The sequence below is a fragment of the Anomalospiza imberbis genome, chromosome 1 (genome assembly GCF_031753505.1).
Source record: "Anomalospiza imberbis isolate Cuckoo-Finch-1a 21T00152 chromosome 1, ASM3175350v1, whole genome shotgun sequence".
NCBI classification, from domain to species: Eukaryota; Metazoa; Chordata; class Aves; order Passeriformes; family Viduidae; genus Anomalospiza; species Anomalospiza imberbis.
In genome coordinates this window covers 149,540,835-149,556,505 of record NC_089681.1, presented here as the reverse complement: position 1 = coordinate 149,556,505, position 15,671 = coordinate 149,540,835, and the positions used below count along the sequence as shown (strand labels likewise).

Below are 15,671 nucleotides of genomic sequence, written 5' to 3'. Positions count from 1 at the left end.
CCTTTGCCCTGGGATTTCCTGTGAACCCACTTAATACCTGAACCACTAACACACTGGCTGAAGGATTACTGAGCATCCCCCCATCCTGCCCTGAAGCTTTAGGAGTGTTTCCATCCCTGGCACGAGTAGGTGGCCCCATCTGCTATCCAGGCAGTAAACAGAATTTGTTAATGACTGCCCCAGCGTGATAGAAATATCAGCAACTCATTAACCCATTATGTGTGAATTGCTTAATGGGGCAGGGAATATTCCTGTGCTCGTGGCTTCTTCAGGCCTTGAAACCCACATTTCATCCCAGCTGCTGCAGGGTGATCTCTACCTCCACAACCTTCCTGTCTACCAACATGCTTATTTGCTCCCCTGCCTGCATTAGTATGAGTTCTCCCCAAATAATTTTACCAAAAAAATCTCCATTTAAAAAGTATTCTACTGTGTGTAGATAAAGGGGTTGATGATTTTACATCTCCTTAACTAGTAAATGCCTGATGTGTGGGTCGGTGTCTTGGGAATGTCTCAGGATCACACTTGGCCTGATCCCAACCGTGATTAATTTTTTTTTCATTTACTTCAGGGTGTTATAATTCAGAATTATGAAAAAACTCCCACCCTGATGTCTTGCTAGCACTCAAAACTATTCTTTATGCAAAGGCAGAAGTGTATTCCCTCATATCAGACACGATTTACCCACTCAGTAACACTCAAACTAGGTCAAAAACAAGAGGTTCGTTTCTACAGCGTATAATTAACCAGTGAATTTGGGAGGTTGTGGAGGTTAACGATGCCATGTCTGGTTCTGTATGTGGAGTCTTACGTGGAAAGCCAGTAAGTGGGACACGCTGCAGAACAGCAGCACAAGGGAGTTTTTACCCTTTCCAATAAAATTAGACTGTTTGTGCTACTGTGTTCTTGCCATCTTCCATCTGTCTCCCTGTGCCTCTTGTCTCTCCTATTAAATCCTGAGCTCTCAGAGTGGGTGACAACGGAGAGCTTTTGGTAGGGACTTTGACAACCTCTATCGGTCTGCTGTCGGGAAAAGGGATAAGGCAATTTTGCCTAAAAGCCTGCTCTTGTTCAGAAGTGACACCAAGGCAGAAGATTAGAAATAAAAAATGGTACTGAGCAAGTAGGAAAAGAAAATTCATGTGTATTGCTGGAGGCAACCACACAACCCTGTAAGAGGCTGTAATATCCCCAGGATCACTCAGATTGGAACTAATATTTAATTAATACCTTTTTGAGGGGAACATGGCACGATGATTCCTCTCCCCTAGATTTTTCCCTTTCTTTTTTCCCCTTAAGTTTAATTTACCTTTTTTCTTTTGCATTATTAAAGATGTGTAAATCCAGCTCGATATTCTCACCCAGCACCATCTGAGAACACTCTGTTATGCAGCTTGAAACGCTTGAATCTGAGTCAGCTCAGGTGCTTCAGAGCTTGTTAGCTTTAGCTCAGACAGCTTCTGCAGCCCAGTGCCAGCGCCGTGGCTCGCAGGAGGGATTGTTAATTAGCTGAGATGCAAATATAGGCAGAGATTCGGGGCCCTGCCTGTGCTGGGGACCATCAAAGCAGCTCTGCAGAGCGGCAGAGATTCATCGCTTTGCTGTGCTGAGCCTGAGATGACTTCACGGAGCGCTGGTGGGACACCTTGTCACTGCTGTCCCAAACTTCCTGCTCCAGGGGTGTGACATGCAACACAGAGAGGCTGGAGCTGGCTCCAAGCAGAACCAGCTGAGCTCTGCGTTGCTCCAAGACCCAAACTGGCTCCGGAACAAGTGCAGCTCCATTTGTATGCACTGCTGGTCCTGAACCATTCAATCATATGGAAACCACGCTGACTCCACACAAAGCCACGTCGGGGACGGATAAATCCATACAGCTGCCAGGGCTTTAAAAATAAAGAATTCAAGGCACAGCGCGAAGGGAACTGGGTGAAATGTAGTGGCCCCTGTGAGCTGGGAGGTCAAACTAATTGATACAGTGCTTTGTTCTGGTGTTAAATCAGTGAATCTGCAGCTGAGGCTCCAGAGCAGTGTGATAATAACAGCAAGAGCAGTGCCAGGAAGGAAAAGCCGAGCAGTTGGCAGAGCCACGGCTGCAGCGAGCTGGGGAATTCACAGAGGATCTGAGTAGGCAAAAGGAAACAGCTCCCTGCTCTTGAACCTGAGGAATGAACAGAGAATCCTGGTAACAGATGAGGGCACAGAAAAATTCAGGTCAGAAGGTCAAGGGAGGTGATTCTGCCCCTCTACTCTGTCTTCATGAGACCCCACCTGGCGGTGCCCTGTCCAGTTCTGGAGTCCTCAGTGCAAGACAGACATGGATCTGCTAAAGCTGGTCCAGAGGAGGCCATGGAGATGCTCCAAGGGCTGGAACACCTCTTCTCTGGAGCCAGGCTGAGAGAGCTGGGGGTGTTCACCTGGAGAAGAGAAAAGTCTGGGGACACCTCAGAGCCCCTTTCAGTCTCTAAAGGGGCTCCAGGAGAGCTGGAGAGGGAATTTGTCACCCCTGGAGTGACAGCAATAGGGGGAATGTCTTCAAACTGAGAGAGGGCAGGGTTAGGTGGGATATTGGGAAGAAAGTCTTCCCTGTGAGGGTGGTGAGGCCCTGGCACAGGGTGCCCAGAGCAGCTGTGGCTGCCCCTGGATCCCTGAAAGTGCCTAAGGCCAGGTTGGATGGGGCTTGGAGCAGCCTGGGATAGTGGAAGGTGTCGGGGCTTGGAGCAGCCTGGGGTAGTGGAAGGTGTCCTGCCCATGGCAGGGGGGTTGGAAGATGATGATCTTTCAGGTCCCTTCCTTCCCAAATAATTCTGTGATTCTATGACCTTGTGAAATTCTGGCTTGTGGGCACAGGCGGGATGGATTCCTGCAGGGAGTTCCGGCAAAGAAGGGGGCGGTTTCTGTCAGGGGAATGAAGGATTGCCAGAAGTCCTGGACTGGCACAGCACCTTTAGAGAACAGCAGTAATAAAACACTCAGTGCCTCCTGGTAGCAGTGCTGGTAAAACCCATCCAGGTGCATATTGATGTTGATATAAATAAAGCTCTATGCAATTACAATCAGCTGAGGTTATGAAGATATTATTTTTCTGGATTGAACAATTAAGTGCAGTGTGTGCACTTATGGATAGAGCAGGTTGGAAGAAGGGAAGGATTTATATTGTCTTCTGAAACATTCAGCACTGGCCACTGTCAGAGACAGGAAACTGCATCGATCTGTTTGGGAATGACAATTTCTCTTTCCTGCAGCAGCAGCAAAATATCTGTGCTGGGAGTTCAGTGCCTCACTTAATTTGATACTGAGAGATATCTTGGTGGACAGAGATATATAAAACTCTGGCATGATGTAGTGAAAACCTTATTTATGCCTCTGCATAGGAAGGGTTTGCCGTATGATAAGACAGGAGCTTAAAGTAAAACCTGAATTTAAACATGTAAATAAAATGTGAATCAGGAAGCAGCCAAACTCCAGCCTGCTTATTTCCAGTGCATGCCAAAACTTCCCTCCCAGAGTGAGAAATTAGGATTGGCCATGTGAGAAACCGCATGGCCAAGATCATCTTTTGCAGGTGTCATGTAGGTGAGGTATCCTGTACCTGCAGCTTGGATCTCCTGATCAAATCATGTGTTGTCAGTCAAAGACAGGTAAATGTTGCTTTTCTGATGGAGGATTATGGATCAGGGAAATAATTTCTGTTACATTCTGCATCACCCTGTTAGATTTACTCCTGGTCCTTGAATCTGCCTAGTGTTTGTCCAGGGGATCTGCCTAGCCTTTGGGACAGTAATAATGAATAACTAAGCCTTTTACCATCACAATAGTAATGAAGTTTTAATGGTGAATTAAGGAACAGAATGAGGGAAAATCCAGCCACGAAGCTGTTGCTGCCAGTTGGTATCCAACTAGACAGATGTGGAAGTGTTAATGGATGTGGGTAAATGAAGGAGTGATAAAATCACACAATATCTTTAAACATAAATCAGGATCAGTACAAGAGTGGCTGCACAGATTCAGCCTCAGATTCTGAGGCAGGAAACAGCTGTAAACCTACATATAGGTTTGTACAGAAACCCCAAGGGACTGGGGGTTCCAGAGAAAAGGAGGCTCAGAGGGGCTTTTGATCTCTACAATTCACTGAAGGGAGGGTGCAGCCAGCTGGAGGTTGGTCACTTCTCCCAGGGAACAGTGAAAGGAGAGGAAATGGCCTCAAGTTGCACCAGGGCAAGTTTAGATTGGATATTAAGGAAGATTTCTTCATGGGAAGGGTGGTCAGGCATTGGAACAGGATGCCCAGTGAAGTAGGACAGTCACCATTCCTGGAAGGATTTAAAAGATGTGTAGATGTAGCACTTAGAGATATGGTTTAGTGGTGGCCTTGGCAGTGTTAATGGTTAATTTTGATTTCAGAAGACCTTAGCAACCTAAACAACCTAGTCTGTGATCCCATTCTATGACTCTTTCTGCCTAGGCTGTTAGATCCTGGCTACACTAGAAAATGTTTCTCCAACATTCTGTAAAGTGCTGGCCACTTCAGTACTACTGACCAACATCTGCAGAGCTGGCAAAACTGAAACCCACAGAATAGAAAAAGGTTTTGAGTATCATTTCTGACCCAAACACTGGATGCACCTGGGTCTAGTTAGAACATATGAGCCAAGGAAAATAATTGGAAAACTTCCTTAAAGGGTATTTAATCACATCTCCATGGCCACGTTTTCTCCTGCATCCCTGCTGGCACTGACAAGTAAGGTGTGGCTGAATAAAACTCTCCTGGTGCTATAAATGGGAATAATGTGTCCTTTAATTCTGAGGTGAAAACAATTCATTTCTTAAAGTAAAACTGTGTCTCTGCCTTAATTTTCCTCCTGTTTTCCTGCCAGAGCACCACATCAATCATTTTCCTTCTCTAAAGTCAACCTCAGCCACTGACTTGTCTCAAACAATTGTAGGATGAACCTGCTGTCAGAACCACCTTCTGTTGCTTGGCCTGACTGAGCTGCCACTGACCCCTGGCAGGAACTCACTCACACCCTCTCTCCACCTTTTATTTGCTGTTCTACTTACAGGGAAATGAAGGGGAAAACCATAAAAATAACAAGCATGTAAACAACTCTGCCAGGGAGCAAACAGCTCTGAGGAAGAGCCGTGAAAAATCACACAGAGGAGAGAAAGTCTCCTGAGATAAATGGGACTATTTAGGGCAGCCAGACAGTAATTGCAGCATTTGCAAAAGTCAGCATGAATATGCCACATTATTCACAGCAAACATCATGTTTGAGGGACACAGCTCATTTTCTGTTCCTGAGGCCGGTGATTTTCTTTTGGTCTGTTCTCTCCCTAATGGAGTAGACTTTCTGAATAATTTTCCCGGTGCTTTGGTGTCTCCCTTGCAGTTTTATGGGCTGTTACCAGCACTGGTGGTACCTGATGTGTGAAAACAGACATAAGTTAATTTGGATTAAATGTAACTGGAATGCTATAGTGCCACGGTTGGATGAGCTTTGTCCTAGAAGGGAGGTTTCTGGGAAAAACAATATTTGTGAGCAAAGGCATCATTTGCTGAGAGCAGTGAAATGTGGACTCTTGGGAGGAAAATTGAGAAAACAACATTGAAACCACCTGTAAGGCTGAGCCTGCCTCCCTGACTTCTGGGATTTGTGCAAATGCAAGCACATTGTCATTTTCTACATCCTTCCCTGCTTAATGCCCACCGAATATTTGTTCTGCAGGCTGCAACAGATGTGTGAGCAGTGCTCAGGAAGCAGCTCTGGATCAGGCTGCAATGAGGTCTTAAAGGATCTGGCAGCAAGATGGGAAAGTTTCTGGCCCTGGCACAGATTGTCCATGGAAGCTGTGGCTGCTCCACCCCTGGAAGTGTCCAAGGCTGGGTTGGACAGGGCTTGGAGCAGCCTGGGACAGTGGAAGGTGTCCCTGCCCATGGCACAGTTTCTCTGGATACATCACCTCCAGATGCTCATCCCCTGAGTCCAACCCCAAAGGATCATCAACCCAAATTAAAGCCTCTAAGATTTTTAAAGCAAAGACAGCTGGGGTGCTTTTTAAAAAATGCTTGCAGGGATTCATAGTTTTGTTCTAATCTCCTGTTTTGTTACCTACAAAGTACCTTTGCTCTGGAAAGGATTTTCCTTGGTTTCTCATTATCCCAGAATTTTGAACCTTAAAACCTCATATTTTACATATTGTAGTAAAACACTTCCCTGAAAGTGCTCAAAAATGGGTGGATGTGGCACCTGGGGACATGGTTTGCTGGTGAATGTGGCAGTGCTGGGTTAGTGGAAGGACTTGATGATCTTAGAGATCTTTTCCAATTGAAATGATTCTGTGAATCCATGAGACGTCTCAAAGGTTGCATCCCTGTGGACAGGGACATGAAGCAGGGCTGGAGGGAGCGGTAATTCCACTTTTCCTCTCTCTTGGGATGAGCAGGGTGAGCTATACCAGTAGTGTCACTCACTGCAGGCGCCACAGTCCCTCCTCCTGTGCTAATCCTGTCGCCAGGATTCATTAAACAACAGCATTTTAGAGGGCCTGTGAGCTCTGGTGCTCCTGGGTGCTGCTTCCAGACCTCAATTCCCCCTCTAATTATCCCTGGCCACTTTTGATAAGCTTTTTTAAAATTTTCAGTTCTCCAGTGCTATGCATTCAGCATGAAGGTGCTCCAGCAGGGTGTGTTTGTGTGGTGGATGATGTTGTTACTCTAAATCACTAATTCTAAGAATCCCCAGGGGGGAAAAGGTTCTTTGAACATTATAAAACTGCATATTTGCCTACTGCTAATCAGTCCAACATAACCTGCAGTCTGAATCTTCTTGGAGACTGGGAAGAATAAAAATACCCTGAGAGCAGGTGGGGAAGGGTTAACAAAGGAAACTCAGGCTGTGAAACTGAAATATTCCTTCTGGCTCGGAGAAAGCAAGAGCACTCATCAAGCAAAGAGGCTCTTTATCTGGTGTCTGACAGTGCCACAGGGGACAGGAGATGCTGCAAAGCAAGGTCGGTGCTGCCTCTTTGAAGTGATGCTTTCCTACATGCTGGCACTGAGGGAAAAGCTGGACCTCCAGCCCAGCCAGGCTGGTCAGTGACACAGGTCAGGCAAAAAAAAAAAAAAACAAAAAAACCAAAAAAACCAAAAAAACCAAAAAAAAAAAAAAAACCCAAAGCTGGAAAAGGCAGAAGTATCAGCACCCAGGTCCTCAGATACCGAGAGCTAAAAGGGATGAGGAAATTGTCCTGTCTGGCATCACTTGGGATTGGATTTTCCCCCAAGTATTTTTCTCCATATAGTCTGTAACTTGTCAGGTAAGAGGGGGAAGTAAAAGTCAGCAGCTTGTGGATGGCAGGTACATTGAAACTCTCCCTTTTTGAGCTGGGAATCAGAGGAGAAAATGAGACCATTTTTAGGATCAAATCTTACTTGAATTCTTTAATTCTTAAAGAATTAAGTACATATCCACCCCAAGGACTACATGGACACCTACAAACCAGCGAAGATGGTCAGAGACTGGTATGGACACCTGTCTGTGGCTGTACTGTGCAGATGCTGGCATCACTTTGGGAGGCTGTTGGCATCTCCTGAGTGACTCAGGCTCTGAGAGAGCCATGGACCAGCAGAAGGAAGGAGCCAGCCTGTCCTGTGGGGAGAACAGGAGCACAGTTCAGCTGCATCAACTGGAGCCCTGCTCTCAGGTCAGAGGATGAACCCTGACCTTTATTTACAGGATGAGATACTGTCAATTAGCTTATTTGTGGGGCAGAAAAATGGCTGAGCTTTTAAACCATGTCCTGTCAGTGCTTTCAGCTGCCACAGCACCTCCGGAGGAGGAGGAGGAGCAGCAATGATGGAACAACTGTCATACGTTTATTCTGAATGACCTGTTCTTTCCCGAGAAACACCAAAGCTCTCCAGTGCGAAGCAGTTGACAATTTTTAAGGCCTGAAGGTGCTGTGAATTACAGGGGGAAAGGGAACAGAGAGAGGGAGGCTCTGTTTTAGGGAGCACAAAGCTACAAACAGCTCCCTCACAGTTCCAGTCAGCTGGAGAGGCTCCTGGCCTATGTCTGGTCTTAAATGTTAATGCAGCATGACAAGAGGATGTACAGGGAGAGAGGAGACCTCATCAGGGCCTTGCATGCACCACTGAGCTCTACAGCCTCCTCTCTTCCCTGGAATTGTGGCTGCCTGTGCTGGGGAGAGCTCTGACAAGGTTCAGCCATGGCCTTATGTCCTTCTGCTGAGCTGTGAGTGCGTGGAAGGATCTCACAGGGGTCTCTTTCCTGTATTTCAGGAGCTGCACCGAAGCTCATTCCCTTGCCTGAAGGATGCTGACGTCTCTCTGTGCCTTGTGCCTTGCTGATCCTGACCTGCTCCTGGCTTCCTGGACCTGCTTCCATGCTTTGCATTTGTCTGGCATCTGCTGGACTCTTGGCCACTCTCACTGGACCTGCTGTGCTCCCCTTGCCCAGGTGCTGTGGGACCAAGGCCACGCTGGGAGGCTCTCAGGGGTTGTCACCTGCATTTCCATTCCCCTCCAGGTCACTGCCCTACCTGAGTGCTCCGGCTCTGTCCTGCCCTGTCCTGCACTCTCAGGATTAGGTCTCTGCCTCGCACGCAGGATTGTCCCCTTCATTCTCAGCCACAGTCCCAGATGAATGAAGTGACTGCCAACATCTTTCATAGAATCAGAGAGTGGTCTGGGCTGGAAGGGATCATCCAGTTCCACCCCCTGCCATGGCAGGGACATCTTCCACTATCCCAGGAAGCTGCAAGCCCGTCCAGCCTGGCCTTGGGCACTTCCAGGGATCCAGGGCAGGCACAGCTTCTCTGGGCACCCTGTGCCAGGGCCTCAGCACCCTCAGAGCCAAGAATTCCTTCCCAATATCCCATCCATCCCTGCCCTCTGGCAGTGGGAAGCCCCCTTGTCTTGTCACTCCAGGCTCTTGTCCCAGGTTCCTCTCCAGCTCTCTTGGAGCCCCTTTAGCTACTGGAAATTGCTTTAAGGTCTCCCTGGAGCCTTCTGTTCTCCAAGTCTCTCAGCCTGACTCCAGAGCAGAAGTGCTCCAGCCCTCAGGACATCTTTGTGGTCCATTGAGAGGGGACAGCAGGGGACAGAAGCCCTGACACTTCCTTGAAGGGGACAGAAGCCCTGCCACGTCACTGCCCTGCTGGTGTGATCCCAGCAGAGCAAAGCCTGTGGGGAGCATCTACAGAGCTTTGCACCCCAAACTGGCATCCCCGGGACACCTTGGGGTGAATCTGGCCTCTGAGGGACGATCTCTGTGCACCAAGCATTTCACACCTGCTTCTCCAAAGCGGGACCTTTGTAACGTGTGGGAACAGGGATGGGAAAGGAGGTGACTGTCACAGCCCTGAGTGCACCAACAGGTTCTGCAGCCTCTTCCCTGCCCCTCCCAGGCCCTCCTTTAGCTGCAGGTGCTCGGGGTCAGCCCTGGTGCAGGGCACCTGGAACGTGGGATCAGGCAGCTGTGGAAACCTGAGAATTCCTGCTTGGAGTTTTTGCCCATGAACCTTGTGAAAAACACTAATCACTTGTTTTTTTAAAATCTTAAGTGTTTATTAGTAAAAAAAATAGTTATAAAATTGTAATAAAATTAGAGTAATAAAAATTTGGACAATGAGGATTAGGACACTACGAAACAATAAAAAGCAAAGAATTACGGACATCCGGATGTTTTTGGGCACTGAGCTGCCAAAACCATGCCTTGTGAACCAAGGAATAACCCTTAAAAGTAATAGCCTGTTGCATATTCATATATCTCATACATGATGCATGAATTCCTTGCAAATTAAGAAGTTTTCTGGTTTCTGTCAAATTCATCCCCTTAATCCTGGAGGTTTAATGAAGATGGAGAGAAAGTGGAAGAATGTTTGTCTTTTCTGATAAGGAGGCAATAACTCTTTGTGTGCCCTGTCGCTGTTATCTCTGTGTGAAGAGTTTCTTGATGATCTTATCCCTTTTCTTGAGCTAGTAAAAAAATATCTTACATCACAGAGTTTCTATTTTAACATCATGTTATAACCTAAAGCTATATTTAACACACTACTTAAGAGAATGATTACAGCATAACTTTCTAACATTACACATATAATATTCATTGTAATATTTGCAAAAAGCCAATCATAAAATATGCATTTTTCACAAACCTGCAGCCCTGGGCTTGAGAGCTCTGTTTCAGCACAGTGCCCCTGGTCCTTGCCTGAGCTGGGGTGCAGATCTGGCTCTGCCTGCCCTGCTTTGCCAAGCGGCTCTTCCTGGCAGAGGGAAATAGGAAGTAATAGAATAAAATCAAAGCTTATTCCCATTCTGGCCACTTATGTATTACAATGGTGGGATTATTTGCCGGTATAAATGTGTAATTGATTATCATTCCCTTTCCAGAGGCATCGTGCCCTCTAGTCCCCCTTACACATGGACTGCAGATGGACACAGAGTGAAACCTCGGTGATGGGGCTGCATTTAGCAGACAGAAAGCACATCTGCTTTATTGCTTATGCTGTTCAAGCTTTTAAAAGTCAAAGTACTCGGGGCTCCCTGCTGATAAAACTATTCCGAGCTGCTGCTTGACTCCAGGGTGAAGTAACGTGAAACCTCCTCAAAGCTTAGAACGCTCTCACCTCCTCCTGAACTGCTCCTTTAGTTGCACGCCTGCCCCGGGGCTCCGAGCACGGAGCTGACAGAGCTCACACGGAGGAGTGGGTGAATCTCCTCTTTTTTCTGCCTTCGTTCTCTGATCTGCCCTCACCAAAACCACCGTGGCAGAGCGGGACAGGGAGGAGCAGCAGGGTGTCAGAAGACTTCAAGCACTTGTGTCAGTTTTAGCACCTGTAAAAGCTGGGCAGAAAGTGAAAAGCTGCTGGGAGCTGCCTCGAGGGTGCGGCTGCTTTCTTTGTCCTTGGAGCGTGAGCCAGGGAGTGGAAGAGGAAACCCAGAGGCTCCGGGTTTGCTCAGCGTTCATGGCACAGGGACAGCAGGAGCAGTGGAAATCATCTGTATGCAAGCCATGATAACATGGCAAAGACACGAGAACTCAGGGTAAATTCATCATCATCAAAAAAAAAAAAAAAAAAAAAAAAACCAAAAAAAAAACCAAAAAAACAAACCCAAACAACAAACGCAGAAATAAGGTCAGCGTGGCTTTGCATATTTCAATATTAATACAGGGGAAGAAGAGATGTCTCTTCATGCTGTGGACAGCTGAACCTTAGAACTCCTTGCCAGAGGTTGTGGATGGAGAAAGCTTTCCTGGCTTAAAAAGGAAATTAAGTCGGGACTTTAGAGAGTCCTGCTGAGGATTACCAAGTAGAAAAACCACATAAGGTTCACAGAATTCTCTGGGATGAAAGTAGTTGGAAGCTCTAGTTCATGTGGGAAATATCACTTATCCTTTCTTAGACGTGTGCTTCTAGATACTTTTGAAAACTACTTACACATTCCATCTGAATCAGTATCCCTGTCCCTTTTTATATATCAACAAGAAACTATTAACATGAATATTAAAAAGCAGAATAATTATTCAATGATTCTTCCCATTTTAAGTTTTAAACAAACCCTATATCCTGAACACATTTAAACAAGTCAGAATTACATTTCTTAAAGGCATGGATGCATTCAGTTCAGGGAGAGCAGTCAGACAAATAAACCTCCCACGTGCTTATCAAATGCTCACAAGATTGAGGATTTGGATTACAAATTATGACATGTTCTTCTGCAATAATGTACAGAAAATAAAAGGATTTATCTCCTGCTACAGTATTAAATCAGTTGTTCTAGAGGTTAACAAATCTGGTTCCCAAATTCTTAGGAAATGGAAATTTAAGGCTTTATTTCCTAAGTTACTCCATCATGGTTGTTTTGGGAAGAAATGATTTGAGCATTATGATGTGATTTGGAGACTGTAATTTCTGTGTGAATGTAGAGCTCAGCCAGGGTCTTACACTGATGTGTTGGTGACACAAAATGTTTAATGACATCGCTGGCGTCATCCTGTCACCCTTCTGACAGTGCGAGACAGAAATGTGCCTGCTACAGAAGGTGCTGAACCACCTGGTCTTGCCAGCCACTGTCACAGGAGTGAATGATCCACTCTTGTGGGTAAGACATCAAACCTCCACTCAGAAAGTGACTGATAGCTCCTCCTGCACCGTTTCATGGAGGCTCTGGTTCCTGGACAGGTGTAAAATGGAGGTTTCAATCTTACACTCCTCCCCCGCTTTGCAATGTTTTGGGTTCACTGTTTGCATATCTAAGGTCACAGAATCCCAGAATAGTTTGGGTTGGAAGGGACACTAAAGCTCATCCCATTCCACCACCCTGCCATAGGCAGGGACACCTTCCACTGTCCCAGGTTGCTCCAAGCCCCATCCAGGCTGGCCTTGGACACTTCCAGGGATCCAGGGGCAGCCACAGCTTCTCTGGGCACCCTGTGCCAGGGCCTTCCACCCTCACAGGGAAGAATTTCTTCCCAATATCCCATCTAAACCTTCAGACACACAGCAGTGGTTTAATTCCACTACTCAGACACCCACAAGGTGCATCCACATAACCATAAATAAGCATTTGTGAAAGGCATAAAGCCTGCCAGAGCTTTGTCTGTCAGACCAGGGTGTACCTTTCCTTTCAGGCAGAGCTGTGTGCAATCACTTGAGTAATTCACAATTATTTACCTTGGAGCCAGCACTGTGGCCTTTTAAACCCAGGATTAGTGTCCAGCCCTCCTGCTCACTCAGGAAGTGGTGGTGAAGACATTTGAGCTCTAACAAGCCATTATGTCTATTTTAACACAACCACCAAATGCCAACTTGTGTTCATCCAGAGAGCTGTCAAGGGTTTTGTATGTCAGTGTGTTCTCTTCTGGTTTAATTTAAAATTTTAGGGAAAGTTACAGTATTTGACATGCTCTGTTCTTTCCCAGTCATGGCTAGGATCATTAAATCCTAAAAAAATCCCAAAGGCAAGCAATCTAATAAACCAGTCTTTAGTTCTGAGGCTGGCAGGATAATTCAAACAGGAGGCCAGTCAAAAAATCACACTCTCCTGAGTGCTCTGGGGAGCTGAGTAGATGAGTGCCCTGCCTCTTTCTAACCCTCATGCCATGGCAAGAAGAAGTGAATTTGCATTTAATACAGCCTAAAAACCCATTCAGTGAAATGACTGCAAGGTATTTTCTCAGCAAGGCCCTGCTCATGTTGGCTGGCACTTCCCCAGCTCCCTGGGGATTTAGGGAATAATTCCTGAGTCTGTGTGATCCCCTTGGCTGGGCTGCCTGACTCTGCATGTGCCATTTCTAAAGTGTGCTGACCCCACTCCGTAGCACCCTGAGGAAGGAAACCTTCAAATATATTCCCATTTTATATGCATAAACCATGCGGCCAATTCAGAATGTGCCCTGGGTTTGGCTGTTTTGTGGGTTTTTTGTTTGTTTGTTTGTTTGTTTGTTTGTTGTGCTTAACACAGAAAAATTCTCCCAACACTCCAGTATTTAAGTTTATTTTTATGCCTTTTGCCCCAAATACTCAGTCCATGCTTTTCTCTACAGTTTTTTTTCTTTGACATAAGGATTTTCTGCTTAAAAATGGAACCAAAGATTGGCTTCGAATTCCTTGGCAAAGCTTCTCATATGGGGTACAGATTGTGTCAGCTTATCTGGCTCAAGCCTGCATGTAAACTTGTTTGCTTTGGAACTTCAGTGGAGCTCTGTGCCTCGTTGTTCACATTCTTACAGCTGGGGTTGCGGCAAGGGAAAAATCAGCTTTTTGTTTCTCTCCTGCGCCTGGGTAGATCATTGATGGTGTGTAGATGAAAATATTTTTTTTCCTTATAAATGTTTGGACTCAGCAATCAAACTGGAAGTGTTCAAAGCCAGGCTGGACAGGGCTTGGAGCAACCTGGGCTGGTGGAATGTGTTCAAAGCAGCAACCCTCAGCAAGGATGGTCAGATTGTGAAGCAAGGCAGACCTGCAGGGATGTGCTCAAGGGGAATGGAAGCTGTCAGAGGAACAGCAGAACACCAGTGGTTATTCACTGCACGTGGTGCTGAGCAGGGCTGCTATTGCTTAGAGACAGCAACAACTCAGATAACAGCTCCACGTCGTGGTTTTTGAGTTCAGAGCTCCCTCGTTCAGGAATGATTTATTGCTTACTCCTTTTATTCTGCTGCTTTTTTTCAGATAAATGTCCTGTGAGAGCAGTTTGTGTTGTGTTACTGCTGCAACACCTGCAATGCGAAACATGGAATGGTTTGGGTTTGGGAAGATTATTAAAGGTTATCCAGTCCTACCCTTTTTGGAACCATGGTTACTGAGAATTTCAGACTTTCTGTGCTGACAGGCCCTGACCCCCAAGAGAACACTGCATTTGACCTAAAGCCATAAAGAAGACTTCCAAAATTGAATGATAAAACTGAGATTACAAGTGTATAGTTTGAATAGAAGTGTGTAATATCACATAGTAGAAAAGTTTAAGGTTTTAGAATATAGTAATATATATAAAGCAGATAAAAATTTTAGGACAGAGACTAATCCTTATTCACCTTCTTCATAGGTTTAGGTGTTATTATGTAATTAGATAAAATCCACATTACAAGCCATGGGTAATTAGTTGTTAGGTTAAAAATAAAAATAATTTAAGTGTCATTTCTTAATTAGACATTTTATCTTTAAAAAACCTTGTAGAGAAAGAGATAAGACTCCATTTTTAGTTTGTTAGAGTGAAGTGCTGTAGAACTCACAGTCTGTGAGACTGTAACATAGATAAAAACTAATAAACATCTAAGTCTAAACAAAAAACACCATCTCGGGTATTTAATCCCAACCCTGCACCCTATTCCCACACCACATCTTCATCTCCAGCCTCATCCCCATCCCTACACCCTTCCCCATTCCCATCCCCATCCTCATTCCTGATAGGGAAGATGTGTGCTGACGTCTTTACAAACAATTCCATGGGTGAGGGGATGGTTGTGAACGGCTTTGAAATGGGGCTCAATGTCTCCATATTATAAACTTCAAGATGCAAATTTGTTACAGAATCCGGGCAGTTTGTCTCCTAAAACAGCCAAATGGGGCCGCACAAGCCCGAGTTTCTAAACTTTGGGGGTAAATAACGTGTTCAAGGGGGAGGATATGTGGCAGGCGGTTCGGGAAGGCTGCACCCTCCTGGTACCTCGGCCAGCGGGGGAAGGACGAGGGCAACGAGCGGCCGGGAGTTTGGGATAAAAGGAGGCTGCGCCCTCCGAAACCTCGGGAGAGAAAACCCCGCGGGGATGTGCCCCAGTGGCCTCGCTCCCTTCACCCGAATAAAGCTGCAGGACTCCTCTGTCTCCTTTATGGACACCGGCTTTTCCCAGCGGGATTTCCCCACACGCCATCACCATCCCGAGGCACCCCCAGTCCCGCTCCCAGCCTGGTCCCATCCCCGCTCCCAGTCCCATTCCCAGCTCGCTCCCCCTGGTCCCATCCTGGTTCCCCAGTCCCGTTCCCCATCCCGGTTCCCGGTCCTGTTCCCCAGTCCCGGTCCCCGGTCCTGTTCCCCAGTCCCGTTCCCCATCCCGGTTCCCAGTCCCGGTCCCCGGTCCTGTTCCCCAGCCTGGTTCTCAGTCCCGTTCCCAGCCCGCTCTCCCCGGTCCCAGCCCCGTTCC

At 46.5% G+C, this 15,671-nt stretch overlaps 1 long non-coding RNA gene across 1 annotated transcript; it reads right to left on the bottom strand.

Annotated features, from left to right (window-relative positions):
- Window positions 1-13,508: 13,508 nt before the first annotated feature.
- LOC137464488 (uncharacterized) lies at window positions 13,509-15,092 on the bottom strand. Its single transcript, XR_010994254.1, has 2 exons — window positions 14,371-15,092; window positions 13,509-14,249 (listed from the first exon to the last, which is right to left on the bottom strand). It is a non-coding gene; the product is annotated as an uncharacterized lncRNA (long non-coding RNA).
- Between the last annotated feature and the right edge of the window lie 579 nt (window positions 15,093-15,671).